The following is a 21,304-nucleotide window of genomic DNA, read 5'->3' as shown; positions in this document are numbered from 1 at the left end:
CACCCATGGGTGATTGGCACCATCTGAAAGTAGTAATTGCTTTTTTTTTTTTCTTGACTGAAAAAAAGGGCAACCGTTAGTAACTAGTTCCCTGCTCATCACTTCCATCATTTGCTCACTGATTTGTGCCCATCCTACTGCATGTCCTCTGGACCCCATTCTTACTAGCCATAACTTTTACCATTGTGACAACAATCACACGTGATGTTTCATTTTTTTCTGGAACATTTCCTACAGCATTCAAGCAGGCTTTGGCAACTCCCCTGCTCAAAACCTTTCCTTTGTTCTTTTAATGTGACTGTCTGGTTCTACATGACTTGTTAAATGTGTTTTTGTATGTCTTTACATTGTTCTGTTCTTCATTTTGCAGAGTGTTCCCTTTGATTAATGGACAAGGGCTGCCATCTTGTGGACACACACGGGTCATGCACTTTGCACCTATTCTACATGTGTGTATACATCATTATGTTTTGTGATTCAAAATGTATTGGTTGACCATGATTGAGTTCACTTTTACTGTTAAATTAAGAGGTATTTCAAATGAATGAGTTATTATAAAACGCTGATGGCGTTCACATGTGCATTAAGAATTGGTTCTATAGTTATGTGCGTTTGAATATATGTGTGCAGGTTTGTAATTCCCTACAAACCAAGCCTAAACAAATTACTGGTGTTTCCTTATAGTTTTGATTCAGAATTTTATTTTATCAATTTGGGGTAGATACGCAAATTGAGTTTTCCCAACGACGCTTTATCTGTAGAGTGGGAAAGGGATCCTCCATAAGGAGAGACTAGTTGGCACTTCAGCACTGCGTTGACATTGGGTCCAGGCGAAGGTCCTTCGTAAGATCTGGATATGGCCTGGATCCGGCAGGCTGCGGGAAAACCTTGGGATAAACAAAGACACTAAAATTAGCGTAGATGCCATTCTTCTCATGATGTAACGAGTACATCAGGATTTATGGGAAGTGTTCCTGGTTCCAGCTGACCTAATCTATGCAGCCTAATATTGAATTATAGAAGTCTATAATGTATTATGTGAATGCTAGGTCAAAGAGATGTGTCTTTAATCTAGCTTTGAACTGACAGAGTGTGTCTGCTTCCCGGACAATGTTAGGAAGACTGTTCCAAAGTTTTGGTGCTAAATAGGAAAAGGATCTACCGGCAGCAGTCGATTTTGATATCAACTGGCCGGAATTTTGAGATTGCAATAGACGTGAAGGAGTATAATGCGTTAAGAGCTCGCTCAAGTACTGCGGAGCTAAACCATTTAGTGCTTTGTAAGTAATCAGCAATATTTTAAAATTTATGCAATGTTTAATAGGGAGCCAATGCAGTTTTGACAGAACTGGGCTAATATGGTCATACTTCCTGGTTCTGGTAAGAACTCGAGCTGCTGCGTTTTGAACCAGCTGTAGTTTGTTTATTAAGCGTGCAGGGCAACCACCCAGTAGAGCATTACAATAATCTAGCCTTGAGGTCATGAACGCATGAACTAATTGTTCCGCATTTGTCAATGAGAGCATATGACGTAATTTAGATATATTTTTAAGAAGGAAAAATGCAGTTTAACAGATACTAGACACGTGACTTTCAAATGAAAGATTGGTATCAAAGAGAACACCCAGGTTCCTAACCGACGACGAAGACTTAACAGAGCAGCCATCAAGTGTTAGACAGTATTCTAGGTTATTACGTGAGGAAGTTTTTTGTCCAATAATTAGAAACTCTGTTTTTTCAGAATTTAGAAGTAAGAAATTACGAGTCATCCAATTTTTTTATATCAGCTATGCATTCTGTTACTGAAGAAATATACAGCTGAGTATCGTCGGCATAACAGTGGAAGCTAATTCCATGTTTCCTAATGATATCTCCTAATGGTAGCATGTAAAGAGTGAACAGCAGTGGTCTTGGTGTTCAAACAGACATGGTGGGAAGAATGAGACACGTGATTAGGAAAAATATACCTCAATGGAACTTCTGTGTATATATATATATAATATATATATATTTCACCAGGAATAATCAATTTTTCAGGCTCTTTATTGATCTTAGGTAATAAATAACATCTTCTGGACCTGGGAGGGTTTTCTCCCAGTAAATATTCTTTTTGTGCATCACTAATTATTTTTTTATCAATCATTTCATATAGTATTAGTCAGGGGGCCAAAACTGATATTAAAACTTTGTTGGACACTTTTTGGTACAAGTATACAACCTATCCAGTATTAATATTTAACCCCTTAACATGTGTTCTAGGCAGGTTGTCAGCTTAGAAAATGTTTTTTTGTCCATTTTAACACTATATTCTTAAAAGTGGTAAAAGCAGATTTTTTTCCCCAAAGTGCTTCCATTTTCTTCCATGTTACCTATTGTAATTTTTGGCCAAATGTGCAATATAATCCAACTTATGTGCAAGCATGATCATTAAAAAATAATCAATAAATACCACAAGAGTATCACACCACAAGGGGCACTGTTGTGTCAGCACAGCTGTGATTTGGCAGCAGATTGAGGCAGCAGATCCAGAGAAGATGATCACAGCAGGTGTCAACAGTACAGTGTGAACAAAACTTTATAAAGGAGTGAATCACAATCACACAACAGATTAACTTGATCTATTTGTCTACACAAACATTTACCTCAAGATTCTACCATTCTACCATCAAATGTTGCCAGAAACAGGTAAGCTAAACTGTTTTCCAACTAGCTATATACTTACCAGACATACACTCACCTAAAGGATTATTAGGAACACCATACTAATACTGTGTTTTGACCCCCTTTCGCCTTCAGAACTGCCTTAATTCTACGTGGCATTGATTCAACAAGGTCCTGAAAGCATTCTTTAGAAATGTTGGCCCATATTGATAGGATAGCATCTTGCAGTTGATGGAGATTTGTGGGATGCACATCCAGGGCACGAAGCTCCCGTTCCACCACATCCCAAAGATGCTCTTTTGGGTTGAGATCTGGTGACTGTGGGGGCCATTTTAGTACAGTGAACTCATTGTCATGTTCAAGAAACCAATTTGAAATGATTCGAGCTTTGTGACATGGTGCATTATCTTGCTGGAAGTAGCCATCAGAGGATGGGTACATGGTGGTCATAAAGGGATGGACATGGTCAGAAACAATGCTCAGGTAGGCCGTGGCATTTAAACGATGCCCAATTGGCACTAAGGGACCTAAAGTGTGCCAAGAAAACATCCCCCACACCATTACACCACCACCACCAGCCTGCACAGTGGTAACAAGGCATGATGGATTCATGTTCTCATTCTGTTTACGCCAAATTCTGACTCTACCATCTGAATGTCTCAACAGAAATCGAGACTCATCAGACCAGGCAACATTTTTCCAGTCTTCAACTGTCCAATTTTGGTGAGCTCGTGCAAATTGTAGCCTCTTTTTCCTATTTGTAGTGGAGATGAGTGGTACCCGGTGGGGTCTTCTGCTGTTGTAGCCCATCCGCCTCAAGGTTGTGTGTGTTGTGGCTTCACAAATGCTTTGCTGCATACCTCGGTTGTATCGAGTGGTTATTTCAGTCAAAGTTGCTCTTCTATCAGCTTGAATCAGTCGGCCCATTCTCCTCTGACCTCTAGCATCAACAAGGCATTTTCGCCCACAGAACTGCCGAATACTGGATGTTTTTCCCTTTTCACACCATTCTTTGTAAACCCTAGAAATGGTTGTGCGGGAAAATCCCAGTAACTGAGCAGACTGTGAAATACTCAGACCGGCCCGTCTGGCACCAATAACCATGCCACGCTCAAAATTGCTTAAATCACCTTTCTTTCCCATTCTGACATTCAGTTTGGAGTTCAGGAGATTGTCTTGACCAGGACCACACCCCTAAATGCATTGAAGCAACTGCCATGTGATTGGTTGATTAGATAATTGCATTAAGGAGAAACTGAACAGGTGTTCCTAATAATCCTTTAGGTGAGTGTATAGCTAGGCTAATTTACTTTCATAATTACTAGCTTACTTACTAATAGGTAAATTAAGTTTTGTGCAGATGTGTAATGGAAAATTATGTTTTTAATTTATTTGCTGCACAGCAGCCTATTTTACACTCTTCTATAGCTAAAAGTGTTAATAAGTTTGTTAGATAGCAAAGCCCTCAGCTTATGTCAGAGGACATTGTAGTGATCCACTCAGAAACCAATCAGACTAGTGTAGTGAAAAATTTCTTTGCCTTCAGATGAGATAACATGGATCCAGAGGGAGCTGTAAGCCTAGCGTCCAAAGAAAAAAAAATAGGAAGAGATATTGATTGGGAAAAATGTTTCATTTGTCAAGACAAATATGGAAAATACAGCCAAGATAAAGCCCTTTGACTGAAGTGATTTTTCAGGAAGTGGTGTCTTTGTGCTCTTTCTAGAGATTATTGTAGTATAATATTGTGCAATATTTTTGCAATATAATAGACACACACCATTATTTGCATTGCACTTAGCTTGACCTTGCTTATTCAATCCATTCAGTCTCAAAGGGATGAGACTGACAACCTGAGAGCCAACCTGAGAGCCACTGCTTTGATGGGGAAAAACATACCTTTGCCATACGACTATTACATTGTTATTACTACTAACTAGTTACTAACCCCTAACCCTAAAGAAGTGAGAGAGCAGTTTTGATAGGATGGAATTAATAACTATAGTAATATGTGAATTAAATATAATTTGTGTTACAACCTGGAACACTAATTAAGTCAAATAGCACCATAGACCATCATCTACAGTTCTACATTTCCGCCTTGATATTAAAGTATTATAACTTGTGCAGCATTGCACTGTCTCTCCCTACAAGCTTTAAACTTGGCTTGACTCATTCCCATAGATATGGTTACTGATTGATAGAGGTTTTGGGATACTAGGTTATGTTTCCAAGCTGATATTCACTTTGAAAACTGGTTCTCTTTAGGCGGAGATTGTTTTTTTCATGTTCTAGTTCTGTTGTTTCTTACATTGTACAATACATGTTCATTCTGACACTTAAGGAGACATCCCATGAGTGTTGGCTTTCATTTGATACCATTTTTATGAATATGGTCCTTGTGGTTGCGGAGATATTCAACATTTACTGTTGGCATGTCGTGTTGAGCAGGAAACCAAAAAATTGGCCTGAAATTGCTTGTACAAGTCACAAAAAAAAAAAAAAATTCAGCTTGACAACCACCCTAATATCTTACCTATGGGTGTCTTCTAACTAAAAAAATAGGGTGACAGCTTGTACCAAAACATGTCCGCAAAAGTCTTAACGGAAGCCCTTTTCAGAATTGGCCCCCTGACTAAGTTGCAGTGCAACAATCCTCAATGAAACAGCCCCTCCTAACTTTACTTTTATGAGTGTCTGCAGAGCTGTTAAGAGAGGTGGGGGTCTAGCTGCTCTTTTTAAAGATATTTATCAATGTAAGCAAATATCATTTGGGAATTACTTGTCTTTCGAATATCTGTGTATTGTGTTAAAAGGTGCTCCACGCATTTTACTTATCATTATTTACAGGCCTCCAAAATACTCTCCAGCCTTTGCTGAGGACTTTACAGAACTGTTATCAACAATTACCTCAGAGTTTGACTGTTTTGCCATTGCTGGAGATTTTAACATCCATATAGATAGTGCAGAGAACAATATGGCAAAAGAAATCAAAAGTGTTTTAAAAACTTTTGATCTGACTCAGCATATACATGGACCCACACACAATCGTGGACACACTCTAGATTTACTTATCAGTAAGGGTCTAAACATTTCATCGATTGTTATTAAGGATGTTGCACTGTCTGATCATTTCTGTATTTTCTTTGATATATTGATCTCTCCTGCCATTGAAGCTAGATCTGTGTCTGTCAAGAAGAGATGCTTAAATGAGAACACTAGTGTACTATTTATGAAGGCTATATCCTTAACACCAAGCATATCTGCAGACTCTGTTGATTTTCTCCTAGATTCTTTTAACTCAAAAGTTAAAAGTGTATTTGATGAAATTGCTCCTGTAAAAGTCAGGAAGAAGTGGCAGACAAAAAGCACCTTGGAGAAACTCAACAGCAGTGCAAAATATGAAAAGACAATTCAGAAAAGCAGAGCGCATGTGGCGGAAGACAAAACTTGTAGTCCATTATAACATCTACAAAGACAGCCTTCATGCTTTCAATATGGAGCTAGGCAAAGCTAGACAGACTTTCTTCTCAAATATTATAAACAGTAATTTAAACACCACACGCACTCTTTTTGCTACTGTAGAGAGACTGACAAACCCCCCAAGCCAGATTCCCAGTGAAATGCTCTCAGACAGCAAATGCAGTGAGTTTGCTTCTTTCTTCTCTGAGAAGATCAATAATATCAGAAAGGTGATCAGCACATCCTTGAGTTGCTCTGGGGTCAGACAGATCAAACCACCTGAGAAAGTAGTAACTATGTCTGATTTCAAAGAAATTGATGGCAACATTTTGGAAGAAACTATACAGCACCTTAAAACATCAACCTGCGCTCTTGACACGCTTCCCACATCATTTTTCAAAAGTGTGTTAAACAGTTTAGAAGCAGATCTTCTAGAAGTGGTAAATGCCTCACTTCTCTCTGGGAGTTTTCCGAACTCCCTGAAAACTGCAGTTGTCAAGCCCCTCCTGAAAAAGAGCAATCTGGATAAGAACATATTAAGCAACTATAGGCCGATTTCTAATCTTCCTTTCATAGGCAAGATAATTGAGAAAGTTGTCTTCAATCAGCTAAACAAATTCTTAAGCTTGAATGGATACTTTGTGCTGTGGTGCGGTCGGAAACCAAAATTGAAAATTGTCAGAGACAGCGCTCATAAAGATAATAAACGATATTCGCTTAAATTCAGATTCAGGCAAATTATCAGTGCTGGTGCTACTCGACCTCAGTGCTGCATTTGACACTGTCGATCACAACATACTTCTTGACAGGCTGGAAAAATGGGTGGGGCTTTCTGGGATAGTCCTAAAATGGTTCAGGTCATACTTAGATGGGAGAGGTTATTATGTGAGTATAGGAGACCATAAGTCTGAGTGGACATCCATGACATGCGGAGTCCCTCAAGGCTCAATTCTTGCGCCACTCCTGTTCAACCTGTATATGCTCCCAATGAGCCAAATAATGAGAAAGAACCAAATCTCTTACCACAGCTATGCAGACGACACACAGCTCTACTTAGCCCTATCGCCTAACGATTACAGCCCCATTGACTCCTTGTGCCAATGCATTGATGAAGTAAACTGTTTAACTGAAGAAAGTTTTGACACATCCAACTAAGACAAAACTGAAGTCATTGCATTTGGAAACAAAGATTGAAGTTCTCAAGGTGAACGCATACCTTCACTCTAGGGGTCAAACAACTAAACATCAAGTCAGGAATCTTGGTGTGACACTAGAGTCAGACCTTAGTTTCAGTAGTCATGTCAAAGCAATAACTAAATCAGCATACTATCATCTGAAAAATATTGCAAGAATTAGATGCTTTGTTTCCAGACAAGACTTAGAGAAACTTGTGCATGCTTTCATCACCAGCAGGGTGGATTATTGTAATGGACTCCTCACTGGCCTTCCCAAAAAGACCATAAGACAGTTGCAGCTCATACAGAACGCTGCCGCCAGGATTCTGAGCAGAACCAGAAAATATGAACATATCACACCAGTCCTCAGGTCTTTACACTGGCTCCCAGTTACATTTAGGATTGATTTTAAAGTATTATTACTGGTATATAAATCATTCAATGGCCTAGGACCTCAATACATTTCAGATATGCTCACTGAATCACTGAATATAAACCCAACAGATCACTCAGATCATTAGGATCATATCAGCTAGAAATACCAAGGGTTCACTCTAAACATGGCGAGTCTGCTTTTAGCTATTACGCCAGCCGCAGCTGGAACCAGCTTCCAGAGGAGATCAGACGTGCTCCTACTGTAGTCACTTTCAAATCCAGACTCAAAACACATCTGTTTAGCTATGCATTTAATGAATGAGCACTGTGCCAATGTTTGTCCGACTGTACTGTACTGTATTTTATTTTTTATTTTCCTAAACTGTTTTAATTATTCTTATTTCTTTTTATTATTTTAATTTCTTCTATGTAAAGCACTTTGAATTGCCATTGTGTATGAAATGTGCTATATAAATAAACTTGCCTTGCCTTGCCTTGCCTTGTCAAGCATGGTATACTAACTAAATTAACTTGTTTATTCCATAAGTATTCTAGTTTATTTTAATTTAATTTTTTACATCCCCCTAACAGTAAAGTGGATCATACCAGTGAGTTCAACTAAAGCTTCATATGAAATCATGAGATAAATGAGAAGATTTTTGAAAACTAAAAAGAGGCCATGGGTCCTTCCTCATAGATGTTCATGATTTTGGAAGAAGGAAGTCGAGTGATGTCATCAGTATGATTTTTATTTTAAAACATTAGATTTTTGATGAACGGTACTCCAGGGGACCAATACTTTCAAATATTAAAATCAAATATTGTCATTTAGATGACTCAAGACGACGTAATTGTTCAAATAACATATTGTTAATTATACAATTTATAAGAAATTGTAACCCTAAAGTGTATTTCAAGTGTGATATTTCTGTAAAGGCTAGGGACAGAAAATGGACATTGGCATAAATTTTACCCGAGTTATTATTTTACATATCAGCATCTGTTCAAAACCTTACAATTTTAAAGCAAAACTGTGCTTAGTTATTGAAAGCCATCTTTTTTCTTAAAAGATGACACCTTACACTTGAAGAGGGCTCATTGTTTTATAATTTTACAATCAAAGACTAATTATGTGAAAATCACCTATTTTAGCTTCAGGTTCTAAAAAGGGTTAATTCACTATTCTCAAACCAAGCTCATACTCCACTCGACGGTAATCCCTCTCTCTAGGTCGTCCTCAGACGAGCCTTCCATCGTTGCCTCCAGTCATCCCGATTCTCCATGCATCTGGCCAGTTCGTTGGTGCTCTGGGCTCCTGCATCCCTCTTGAGTATGTCCACGTATGTTAGCGTGGGACGTCCTCTTGACCGATGGCCATGTGTTGGTTCCCATAGCACCAGCTTGCTGGCTGGCAGCTCTCGATGCCTTCGGCAATGTCCTGCAAGTCTCATTCTCCTCACAGCAATCTTGTTGCTCACTCTTGGTACACCCTCATACAGGATTTTGTTGGTTACATGCGCACTCTTGCTGATGTTAAGCACTGCACGCAGCATCCTGGTGTAGCACCCATCCAGGGACTTCTCTAGGGTTGGATTCAGGGTCCAGCATTCACTGCCATAGAGGAGAACGGACTCTACCGTCGCATAGAAGAAGCTGGGTTTGATTTGGCGGGAGAGGTTGGAGTTCCATACACTGTTCATGCCGTTCAGGGCCCTCCATGCAAGTGCCTTCCTCACTTTTAGATCTTGCTCAGTTGAGTTGACCCATGTGCCCAGGTATTTGAAGTCCTCAACTTCTTTCAGCACAGTGTCTTCTGCTGTTATCAGAGGTTGATGTTCTGGTGGAACGTTGTAGGTCATGACCTCAGTTTTCTTTGCATTTACCCTAAGGCCAACCTTGGTGCACTCTAGCTCTACCCTGTGTAGTAGTTCCTGTGCTTGTTCCATGTTGTCGGAGAGCAGACTGATGTCATCCGCATAGTCAAGGTCTGTCAGGACTACTGCCGGGTGTCGACTTGACTTCCTTGGTGTTAGCGTGAAGCCAAGTTCCTGCTCTCGCCCACTGATTGCCTTCTTGAGCGCATAATCAAGGACTATGATGAAGAGGAAGGGGGCTGGTGTATCCCCTTGCATAACTCCAGCCAGGATGTCAAACTCCTCGCTGTTGCCATCTGGGGTCACCACCCTGGCCCTTGTTCCTGAGTACATGGACTCTATTGCCCGGAATAGGTTCGGAGGAATTCTGTATGCCTTCAGGATCTTCACCATCATGCCTCGGTGAATCGAGTCAAATGCCTTTTTGAAGTCTATGAAACATAGGACTGCAGTCAGATTGTCCTTCCTCACCTCCTCTATCAATCTCCTGAGTGCCAAGATCTGGGCTGTAGCAGTTCGACCTTCTCGAAAGCCGTTCTGATTTACTCTCAAGTGAGGGTCGATTGCTTGCCGGACCCTGTTTAGGATCATGCGATTGTAGATTTTCGCAATGATACAGGTCAGGCTGATGCCTCGGTAGTTGTCCGGCTTCGAGAGGTCTCCGGATTTGGGCACTGGCACGATTTTTGATAGAGACCACATATCAGGCAGCCGATTGTGCAGCAGAGGTTGCAGAACTCTAGAATGATGTTATCAAGATCACAGTACTTCAGCACCTCTGGGGGTATGCCATCCGGACCAGCGCTTTTTCCCACTCTTACTGTGGCTTTTGCCCTGACGAGCTCATCGAGTGTGAAGGGACCATCATTGATGTTCAGGTTTGGGAGGTCTGATGGTATTTCCTCTTCCACAGCTGCGTCTACTGTTTCTCCCAGCAGCCTTTTGAAGTGGCTTGACCAGGTCGTCACCCTCTCCTCCGGGCTATGTCCCTTCACCTGTCCCTCCTTGGTCCTCTTCCGCCCCGTCATTTCATTGATGACCCTCCAGGCCTCCCCATACTGCTGTTCCCCTTGCGCCGCCTGCACCCTCTGCACTCTTTCCATCAGTTCTTCCCCTTTGATGGTATCATAGGTTCTGAAAAGAAACTGTTTGGCTTCGTTCAGCTCGCTGCGCCTCTCCGCAGTTGGTTCCCGCTCGAAGTTGAGGCGGGCTTCCTCCACCATCCGACGTGCTGCTATGACCTCTGGTAATCCCCCAAAAAACAAAATACCAGAAACTTTTCTAAACTATAGCAAAACAAAACATCAAAAATGACTAAATCTCCCACTTAACATTAATCTGGTACAAAACAATTTTAGCATTTACTAAAGCATTTACATAAGTGTCATGGCAAAGCATGCTGGGGAATAGAGATCCCAGCACAGTTTCAGTTAAATTTAAGGTTGTCTAAATTAAAAGAAACAAGTTCATAGAACTCAAAACAATTAAACAATCCAACATAATTAAAATGTGTAAGTTTTGTGAACTCAAAAGAAAAGAAAGTTCTAAATACTCATAAAAGTTAATTTGATTGAACTAATTTGTATAATTTAAGTTGGCCCCATACTCAACCAATTTATTATTTTGAGCGTTAGGGTTTACAGAAAATCAGCCCACATAAGCCTCTGTAGTCCATGACGCAGCATAAGTAAAGTTGTCTTGAGTGGATATTTAATCGTACTCATCTTAAGGTCTTCAGAAGTCATAACTTCAGGGGTCCCTTAAAACCAAAGATTAAGCTAAAAGACACTAGTTTCCAGTGTTCCCTACCAAAATCAAATAGTGTATACAATTTGTATTACACTTTTTGTTGTATTCTGACACAATGTCATTAATTGGTACTTTTTCTTTTATAAAATTAACTTTTTCTTACGTCTAAAAAGATTCAATTTCATTTCATTTCCTAGCAAGTATAAAGTAAAAAATATGATAAATATGCCTGATGCAATGTATTTAAGAAACAGCTGCTGCAATACTCCAAACAGTTCCTCACACAATGACACCATTAAGGATGGTCAACGGCTCACGTCAATCGGTGAAAACACAGCGTATGTAAGGTAGTTTTCCAAATATTTTGTATTACACTTTTCAAAGGATAATCTAGCTTTAAAGTTAGAATAAAAAAGTTAAAACCAATCATAGCTTCATACCTGATGTGTTCTGACACAAAGCCATTAACTGGTTATTTTTATGTTATAAATGTAGCCTACTTATAAATATAGAGTTAACACATGATGAAACAAGTGAATAATTTTTTTTTTTTTTTTTTGAATAATGCTTTCAAATACGTCTGACGCAATGTTTTTAAGAAAAGCAGTGTTTAAAATACAGATGAGGAATAATGTGATTTATATAATTTTCCCCACTAGCGGAAGGCACCGTTTACATCTTGTTTCTTTGCACAGGGAGTGCTGGGGAATAGAGATCCCACCCCAGTTTCAGTTAAATTTAAGTTTGTCTAAATTAAAAAAAGTTAAATTTAAGTTTGTCTAATTAAAAAAAAAGTTCATAGAACTCAAAACAATTAAACTATTCAACATAATTAAAATGTGTACGTTTTAAGGATGAGGATGACCCCCCTACTGCCGTGGCCACAGTCAGTGGAACCAAAGTGAGTTTTTTGTTTAATGTACTAACTCTTTACCCCATAATGATATATATATAACTAAGGCAATAATTTGTATGTTTAATTTAAAATAATTTCATTTATATGTTTCCACAGGCTGCCATTCACAATCAAGGGGCTGAAATCCTAGCTTCCATTTCCTTGGAAGAACAAGCAGAAAATAGTGACAATGAGCTCTCACTTGTGCGTCAAGAATTGCTAGAAATAAAAAAATTCATCTTTACAGGTAAACGTATTATATTTCCATTCTGCACACACACACATACACACACACAGTAAAACTTAAATACCGGGGGCTTTTATTTTGTCAGATCATAAAACTCGACCTGCCAATGTTTCCTATTCATTGACCAGACTGTGCTGGCCTGCCATCCCACACAGAAAAATTGGCTGGTGTAAATTGTATATGGGGACTTAAATCATCACATCATTATTTTAAAAGGACCGATAAGAAGTGTGATGTTTTCAACAGTTTGTCTCACTAATACATAGATGGGATAAATGCAGAGACTGAATTTCCCTCACAGGATCAAAAGAGTATACTTCTATTCTTATACTTTTTGGCTACAGTCTTTCACACCCGTTTTTCCTGTTGATGCAGAGATACCTCAGATAAAAGAAATGATCAACAGAAGCTCCATGCACCTCGGCAGTCCAGGGTCTCTCCCCAGCCCTTCAAACCCTGTTCAAATAGTGAGTACTTTTTTATGCAGTGCTGCTGGAACGTATGTGAACTGCTTGCAATCACCTTGTCTTCTATATCAGGGTAGCCGCGGGGTCTTAAAAGTCTTAAAAAGGTCTTAAATGTCATGTTCCTAAATTAAGGCCTTAAAAAGTCTTAAATTCCGTTGTCCAAGTCTTAATTTTTTAAACGAAGGTCTTAAATTTCATTATACTAGCCTATTTATTCAAAGTCAACCAGACTGCAACGCAAGGTGAAATGGGGGAAACAACAACAACGTGAAAATTCAACAGGGTTTAGCGTAACGTCAGAGAACGTCTAATTTCTAGTATGCGCAAACAATAGTTTGGGTTTTCGCGCCGGCGGGCAATGGATCAACATTCTAATCAACCAGTCAAGAGGAGAGACATCATGGGGAAGTGTCATTCGGTTCGGTGTAACTGTTACGCATTTTCAAACTGAACGGTTCGTTGGACCATTTTACCTGCCGACCAAAATTTCATTATTTCAAATGTAGGCGTGCTGCGCGTGGCAAGCGCGCTCATAAAGAGCCGCCGGCGCGACCACAACATTGTCCAACATCAAATGTGCAAACTAGGGCTGGGCGATAAATCGATTTTATCGATTCATTCGAATGTGTAGCTTACGTCGATTTGTTTGAATGAAAATCGGTTTTCTCTTTAAAGGAGTCATAACCTAGTATTACATTGGATACCTACTGCTGTATTATAGTCTTTCAGGCCCTTCTAAAAAAGAAAAGTGAAAAATAAAATAAACACAGACCTACTTTTACCCTTATTTCTGAAGGCATTATTGTCTCGATCAATGCGATGTTTTGGCTGTCGTGGACGCTCTATATGGCTCTGCACGCCAGTTGAAAGGGTTGTTGGGACAGCGTCATTAAAACTGAATTTCATCCACTGGTCTCTGATAGTTTCGTCCGATTTTGGGAGATAAAACACATTTACATGTTTTTTATGGCAATCAACCACAGAGCAAGTCCGGTGTGCACTCGGTTTCTCCATCTTTCTCGACTGAACTGACTATGAGGGGAAGGGGGGGCTTCCTGCTGCGGTGTCCATATATGGTATATCCTACTACCTCATGATGTCAAGAGGGAGCTGAAATCAAAATCTCGTATTTGAGTGCGCGTGCACGCGCGCTGGTTTATTTACCCTGAGGTAAACAAACGCTTCACTTTTAAATATCGGCTTCCCGGCCAGTGTATAATCGTTAGTCGATCATAACATACATTGATTCTCGTGGAAAAGTGAAAATTGCAGGTTATGACTCCTTTAACAATTGCCGACGCTCCCCTCTGGGCTCCCGTAGCTCCGAACGGGCTCATCCCTCCCCCCGCGCGTTTGCCATAGAGATATACAAACAACATGGCAAATGAACTAGACTGCGGCAGCACAAGCACACCAGCCAAAAAAACAACCTACAGCCTTACAAACTGAATCCACAGGGCTGCCAACTCTCACGAATTCACCGTGAGACTCACGCAATCGTCACTTTTTACACGCTCTCACGCCACACATCCATTTTCTCACGCAGAGAAAAATCGCGAAGCAAAGAGGACACTGACACCGACAGACAAGGCAGAGAAGGTTACTACTGCAATGAAACACATTCTCAGCTCTCAGATTCTGTCGATTTAATTACGAAATTCAAACAATAAACACCGTTTTGGCGCTTGACAGATCGCTGACAGAGTTCAAGCGACACGTGAACTTAGTGATGTGTCGTTCGCGAACGATCCGTTCATTGCGTGCGTCACATGACAAATGAACCAAAGACTCGGAAGGTAAATTAAATATTTATGTTCCCTGTAAATTATCTTTGGCTGCATTATAAGGATTTCTTCATTCAAAATATGATCGAGGTTGCGTAGGTGGATGTTTTTGGGGAATTTGGCTGTTAAAAGTATAACATTTAAAGCCACTTAAATGAACAAAATGACTCAAATAAAGATTCGTTCATTTTGATGAACGAGATCGAACGAGGTTACTCTTAACTACTAGTTAATTATAGGCTAAATAAACACGAATGATCAGTAGGTAATTTGAAAGATAACGTTACAGTTCAAATTACCGAAATGAAATAAAATCGATCGATCAGTGTTTTTCAACTGCGGAAAGAGGTCTATAATAACAGCTGGAGAACAATGTCACGTAACATTAGCCTACATTTACCTCTGGAAAGCCATTTAATGACCATAGCACGTTAGTTGGACTTTTAAAATAATTGCAGTAGAGAGGAGTATTTCGCCAAATATGATAACTACACTATATATTTATTATATCTTTACCTATATCATTAAAATATTATAATGCTGTTATAAAAAACCGCATTGTTTAATTTGAGATGTTATTTTTAACCTTTAATAATAATACCATCTGACAGGGCTTTAAATTAACGTGTATCTACTGTACCTAGTATTTATCCAAAGGAATCGATATTGAATCAAGATCAGAATCAAATCACAAGAATTTAATTAAAATTGTGAAAGCAATAATAAAAACAGTAGCATACCAGTCATTGTACCATGTAGACATTGTCAAAACATTTGGTAACTAAACAGAATTTTATTAAGTTTAGTGACAACACAATCACAATACACTTTATTGTGATGTACTTTTTTTTTTTTTTACGTTCCGCCCCAACTGATATTATATATGTAATTTACATATATTGACATATATTACATTTCTGTATGGGCAGTGCCGTCGCAATAGACTGTATATATAAAACGGAGAGGCTCGGAAGCGCGCATGCACGTCACATCCGGAAAATCCGACCCGGAGACTTCACATAGAAATAGGAATACTGGCCTTCAGAGGTAATAGCAAAACACGAAAAGTGGATCATTGTAATGTGTGATCACTACCCCTTCAGAGATGGGCAATAAAAAAAGGATTCATTTTATAAAAAAAAGTTACATACAGCACCTTTAATTAATTATTAATTAATTAACTACCTCAGTCCTATATTGACTATTAATTGTTGATTAGTTAATCTAATTTTCATATTATTAAATAGTGTTAGCTTAACTGTTAATATAGAAGTAATCATTTGTCCTGCATTACAGATACTAATTAATGATGGACAATTATTGTAATGTTTTATCATAAACATGGTTAGTTACCCATGTGTTTTTTAGTTTAAAAATTAAAATATTGAAATGAATGGTTGTAATACAACACATTAAAAAATACAAATTTTCACAAATTACAGCAAATCTGACTGATGTTACAGGGTAAAATGCCGTTTTAATTGCGTATCGTTATAATTGAAACATATATGTTTGATGTCATCTTAACATTATATTCCTAATTTATAATGCAACTTAAAATAAATAAAAACATTTCCCCAACATTTCTTATGTAGATAACTGAAGGCCTGTTTCGTCTTGCTGTCAATCAACTGGAGATGGGGAACTCCATATACATTCTCCATCACTACACAGCATGGGGGATTCTGACTGGGGACAGCACGCAGATTGCCCGGCAGAGTTTGTCAAAGGTGATCACAGTGGCTGGTCTATAGTGGGAATATGCAAATTTGTGTGTGTGTGTTTGCAGGGACTAATATTATAAGGCTTACACGTGAAAAATAATACATAGTCTATTGCAAAATTACATAACAAATTTGCCTGCTTTCCATCTTGCTTTAAAAAGGTAAATATACTTAATGATGGTTTAAAATGCAAAGGTAATTATTATTTATCTTCTTCATTAGGTCAACTTGAACAATTACCAGGCAATTGTTTCATTTGTGAAGATCAACAGGGTCCACTGGAAACTTCTGGTGAGTAGCTGAATAAGATCTGTCATTATTTACAGTGTCTGGAATATTATCAAAAGATGTACATTCTCCCCACTTTTCATTTTCAGTACATAAATGCGGTCAACCACACTGTGTACCTGGTAGATCCCTCAAAAAGTTACTCAGAGAAAGCTGATTTCATTCATGCAGCCAAAAAATTCAGGTTTTCTTTGAATGACTCATTACATCCTCAAGCCACATTCTATGGCTATTTGCCTGTAGTTTTGCAGCACTGAAGAGATTTCGTTCCCTCCCTACTAATAAGGGGTCCACCTCTCTCCATTTAAATTGTTTGTATACTTTAAGGTGTTTATACTGTTAGTATAATTTATAATCCATATATGTTTGTTTTTCATGGTGTATGTTAATGCCCATAGGGTTTTATTACTTTGTAATCTTTTTTATATGGACATTGTGTAATATTTCTTTAACTAATGGATGTTGAACTCCCTCTAGCTAAAGAATTTATTCCAGTAACATAAGCCCTAAAGGTTGGAGCATAACATAAATTAGCATAAACCACAATAACAGAACAGCTTTTGTTGGGGTTTAGCTTCAGGCCACCACTGGACTTGCTGATGCAGCGAAAACGTTGTTTCCACAGTCCTATAGTCCTCTCCACTATAGAGCGTGTCCTTCCATGGGCCTGATTAAACCTTTCCTCTGCAATGGTGGCTGGATGCTGCACAGGTATCAAGAGGTAGAGGCGCTGTCTCCCAGGAGCCAGCTATCACCAAAGCCACCTTCTTCAGCCATCTGGCAAATTGCAGAATTGGCCCATGCAAAATAGTCATGTGTGCTTCCAGGCCATTTTGCCACAATGTCAGTGAACATTCCCTGGTGATCACACACTACTTGAACATTAATGGCAGGATAGCCCTTCCTGCAAATGTACAATGGCTCATTTACCTTAGGGCTTAATACTGGGATTAGGGTGCCATCAATGATGCCAATCACTCTGGGGATGTTGTCAATATCATAGAATTGTTGATTGGCCAGCTGTATTTCCTCCGGAGTTTTGGGGAAAACCAGGATGCTCTTCATCAGCTGTAAAAGCAAAGGTGTTACTGTTGTCACAGTTTTGCTGACTGAAGACTTGCTGAGCCCCAGGCCATCACCCACCACCTCCATAAAACTTCCAACAGCAAAATAACGCAGTGTAGCTAACAACTGCACCTCTGGACTTAAGGCGTAGATTCTTCTTGTCGCCCTCTGAAGGTGTGGTTTCACTATCTGAAATAATTCAAGGATCTTGGTCCTTGGAAGACGGAATTTTCTTATAATTGCATCATCAGATAGTGAGTCAAGAGGGGTAAAATGTGTCCTTATGTGGGCATTTATATAAGCTGACTGACTTCTCAGTCGCCTTCTGTGCTCCAGCTGTAAGAATCTTTGTAAAGCTGCCATCGTTGAGCACTTGAAACACACACTGTTTTATTAGGAGAGGCATTAGTACATCTGCTTTTGATGCACCAGAGTTAGACCTTAGCTAATAATCATTCTAAATTAAATTAATTTAATTACTACAATTAATTATTACCATCTTTGATTTGTTATAGTAATAAGGTACAAGATTAATATATTGTATATGTTGATTTGTTTTAAAATAGGCTGTTGTCATTCTGTTATTTCATATTTTTCATTCTTCTCTTAAGAATGGTCTAAGTACTTAAGAGTGTTTTGTGTTATGTTTGGCTTATATTGTCATTGATGATATTAATGTTGTGAATTAACAACATTTTCATTTACTTTATGGTTTATGTGATGGTGGCTTACCACTTCAAAATAAAAGTTCCATTCCATATGTTTCATTATCAGGCTTGGTCACATTATTCAGGTATTTAATAAAGGATGACATGGCATGGTAAACATGCTTCAGCTTCACTCAGTAATGCCTGCATTTTTATATGGCATTAATATACTACTTTGAGTCAAGTTACAATAGTATGCTCTTTTCCTCATATTAAACTGAATGCCCAGTGTATTAGAAAAGCACTTGAAATACATATTACAAAAGAGTATATTTGGCATAACATTTTTTATTTATTTGTATTTCAGTTCAACTGCTGAAGGGTTTTAACTTTATCACTGAAAATTTTTTTTGAATGCCATGCACCTTCACCAGAGCCCCATTTGCCAGAACCAGTCTGTTTCCACCTCCCACGACAAGGACCTCAAAAAAAAGGAAAAAAAAAGAGGGTTACATCTGTGGATCTGGAGAAAAAAAGAAAAAAAAGATTACATGGCTGTCAGCCACACATGATTTAACTTTCCATACTGAGTAAATAACACAATTTTCACTTACTGTCGGTTGGTAGAAACATGGTTAAAGAGGGCTTGCTGGCTTGTTGTTGCAGGAGTTCCAATGTAGCCCTCCTATAGGCCATAACCTCCTGATGATGTTGGCCTTGCAGCTCCTTCGGGACTCTCAGTTCTCTCCTGATTCTCACTGCAGCCACAACGTCCCCTGTTTCTCCTTTGGCGGGAGATTAATGGCTGGTTTTTTGGAATGCCAGAATGAAATTGCCCAGCACATGAGGAGGCCTCAGACTGAGGGGAGTCAGGGGAAGGGAGCAATAGCCCAAGACCAGGACTCATTGCTGATGTTACAGGGCCAGGGTGGAGGGGGCCTGATGTTCCAGGGGCAGGTTGAAGGGGTTCTGATGTTACAGGGCCAGGGTGGAGGGGGCCTGATGTTCCAGGGGCAGGGTGGAGGGGGCCTGATGTTCCAGGGCCAGGGTGGAGGGGGCCTGATGTTCCAGGGCCAGGGTGGAGGGGGCCTGATGTTCCAGGGCCAGGATGGAGGGGGCCTGATGTTCCAGGGCCAGGGTGGAGGGGGCCTGATGTTCCAGGGCCAGGGTGGAGGGGGCCTGATGTTCCAGGGGCAGGTTGAAGGGGGCCTGATGTTCCAGGGCCAGGGTGGAGGGGGCCTGATGTTCCAGGGCCAGGGTGGAGGGGGCCTGATGTTCCAGGGGCAGGTTGAAGGAGTTCTGATGTTACAGAGCCAGGGTGGAGGGGGCCTGATGTTCCAGGGCCAGGGTGGAGGGGGCCTGATGTTACAGGGCCAGGGTGGAGAGGGCCTGATGTTCCAGGGCCAGGGTGGAGGGGGCCTGATGTTCCAGGGCCAGGGTGGAGGGGGCCTGATGTTCCAGGGCCAGGGTGGAGGGGGCCTGATGTTCCAGGGCCAGGGTGGAGGGGGCCTGATGTTCCAGGGCCAGGTTGAAGGGGGCCTGATGTTCCAGGGCCAGGATGGAGGGGGCCTGATGTTCCAGGGCTCAACTTTGAATTCAAAGGCCTGGTTGACGCACATGCATCTATGCCTCCAGGGATCCCTTCCAGTGCCTCATGCCCCAGGATGGCCAAAACTTTATCTTCCTCTGCAGTCAGGAGGAACGGAGTTGATAGCCCCACCAGTCTTTTTTGCTTCCCTTCTACGTGCTGCAGCCCTCCGTTTTGTCACACTTGCGAAGTCTGTCCACTTTTTTCTAACTTCTTCTGGGCTTCGCTCATAACCATAGCCAGCAGCATTTATTTTTTGGGTGATTTCTGCCCAGGATTTTTTTTATCAGCATTTGTAACAGGTGTCCACAATAGTATAACAATCACAGTGTTTTTAAAACCTATCATTTATTTTCATTTTAATTGTGCTGATCTATCAATATTCAATAAGAAATTAATAAATATGAAATTGTGAAATTAATAGTTATAGATTTTGGGATCAGAGAAGAGAACATTGTGTTTATATATGTATATATTTTATTGTGCAAAGAATAAATGTTGAGTTGCTAACGTAATTACTCCACATCGTCACTAAGAAAGCGCAGTTGAAAAGAGAAAAGAACCAAATTTACAGCAGGTGGCGATATGTAATCATAGCACCAGTCCGCCATTAGATCGAAGAAGAAGAAGAAGAAGGTCATAACGACAGCCCCAACCAATGTGGTTCAAACCATAGATATCATATAAAGGCTAGATGTCTTAAGGCGGAGTCACTTCCGGCATCACCGGTGGCCATCTTACCACAGGGCTCTGTGAATTAAGGTGAGTGATCAGCACGCACACAAATCCTCTTATCTCGCTGAATTCTTGACGGATTTACAATCGGTTTGGTTTCTTACAAACGTCATTAACGTGGCTATAATTTTTTCATATGGAAGTCCATTGTTATAATTATTCATATGTATGCAGTGTCATAGCTACATCTCAGACGTTTATAACAAACCAAACTGTTTGAAAATCGGTAGAAAATTGAGCAAGTTATGGTTATTTAAAAGTACATGCACCATGTTAGGAGTGAGCGAGCTCCCTGTGGTAAGATGGCCGCCGTGTGCGGTGTCGACCTCCATTGGCCAGCAGCGCGGACAAGACATCTAGCCCTTATATGATATCTATGGTTCAAACCATGAATCTGCGACACAGGTACCATGGTTTCGGGAAACAGTCGTGACTAGCTAGTTGATTTCTTTAAAGATGCATCGTACTATGGTAGTTAAACCAGCGAGTTGCATCGTTGTACGGGAAACGCACCCCAGTTTGCTTAATGGTTAATCATATCAATATTTAAGGAGACATTACAAAGACT

At 40.0% G+C, this 21,304-nt stretch overlaps 2 protein-coding genes across 3 annotated transcripts in view; one reads left to right on the top strand and one right to left on the bottom strand.

The window, feature by feature from the left end:
* LOC311289564 (uncharacterized protein) overlaps positions 1-21,304 on the top strand; it is a 401,792-nt gene that overhangs the window by 5,405 nt on the left and 375,083 nt on the right. Inside the window, exon 4 of one of the 2 annotated variants that reach the window (XR_014627142.1) lies at positions 371-449. The gene's annotated coding sequence lies outside the window, so the exon portion shown is untranslated. Of the gene's footprint in view, positions 1-370; positions 638-21,304 lie in introns of those variants that run through there. The other variant, XM_084407669.1, reaches the window with a different exon arrangement.
* Positions 1-21,304, bottom strand: part of LOC311289572 (period circadian protein homolog 3-like) — a 293,734-nt gene that overhangs the window by 67,220 nt on the left and 205,210 nt on the right. The window lies entirely within an intron of this gene.

The sequence above is a fragment of the Rutilus rutilus genome, assembly GCF_951802725.1.
Source record: "Rutilus rutilus genome assembly, chromosome: 4".
Lineage (NCBI taxonomy): Eukaryota > Metazoa > Chordata > Actinopteri > Cypriniformes > Leuciscidae > Rutilus > Rutilus rutilus.
This window is presented reverse-complemented; position numbering and strand designations above follow the sequence as displayed.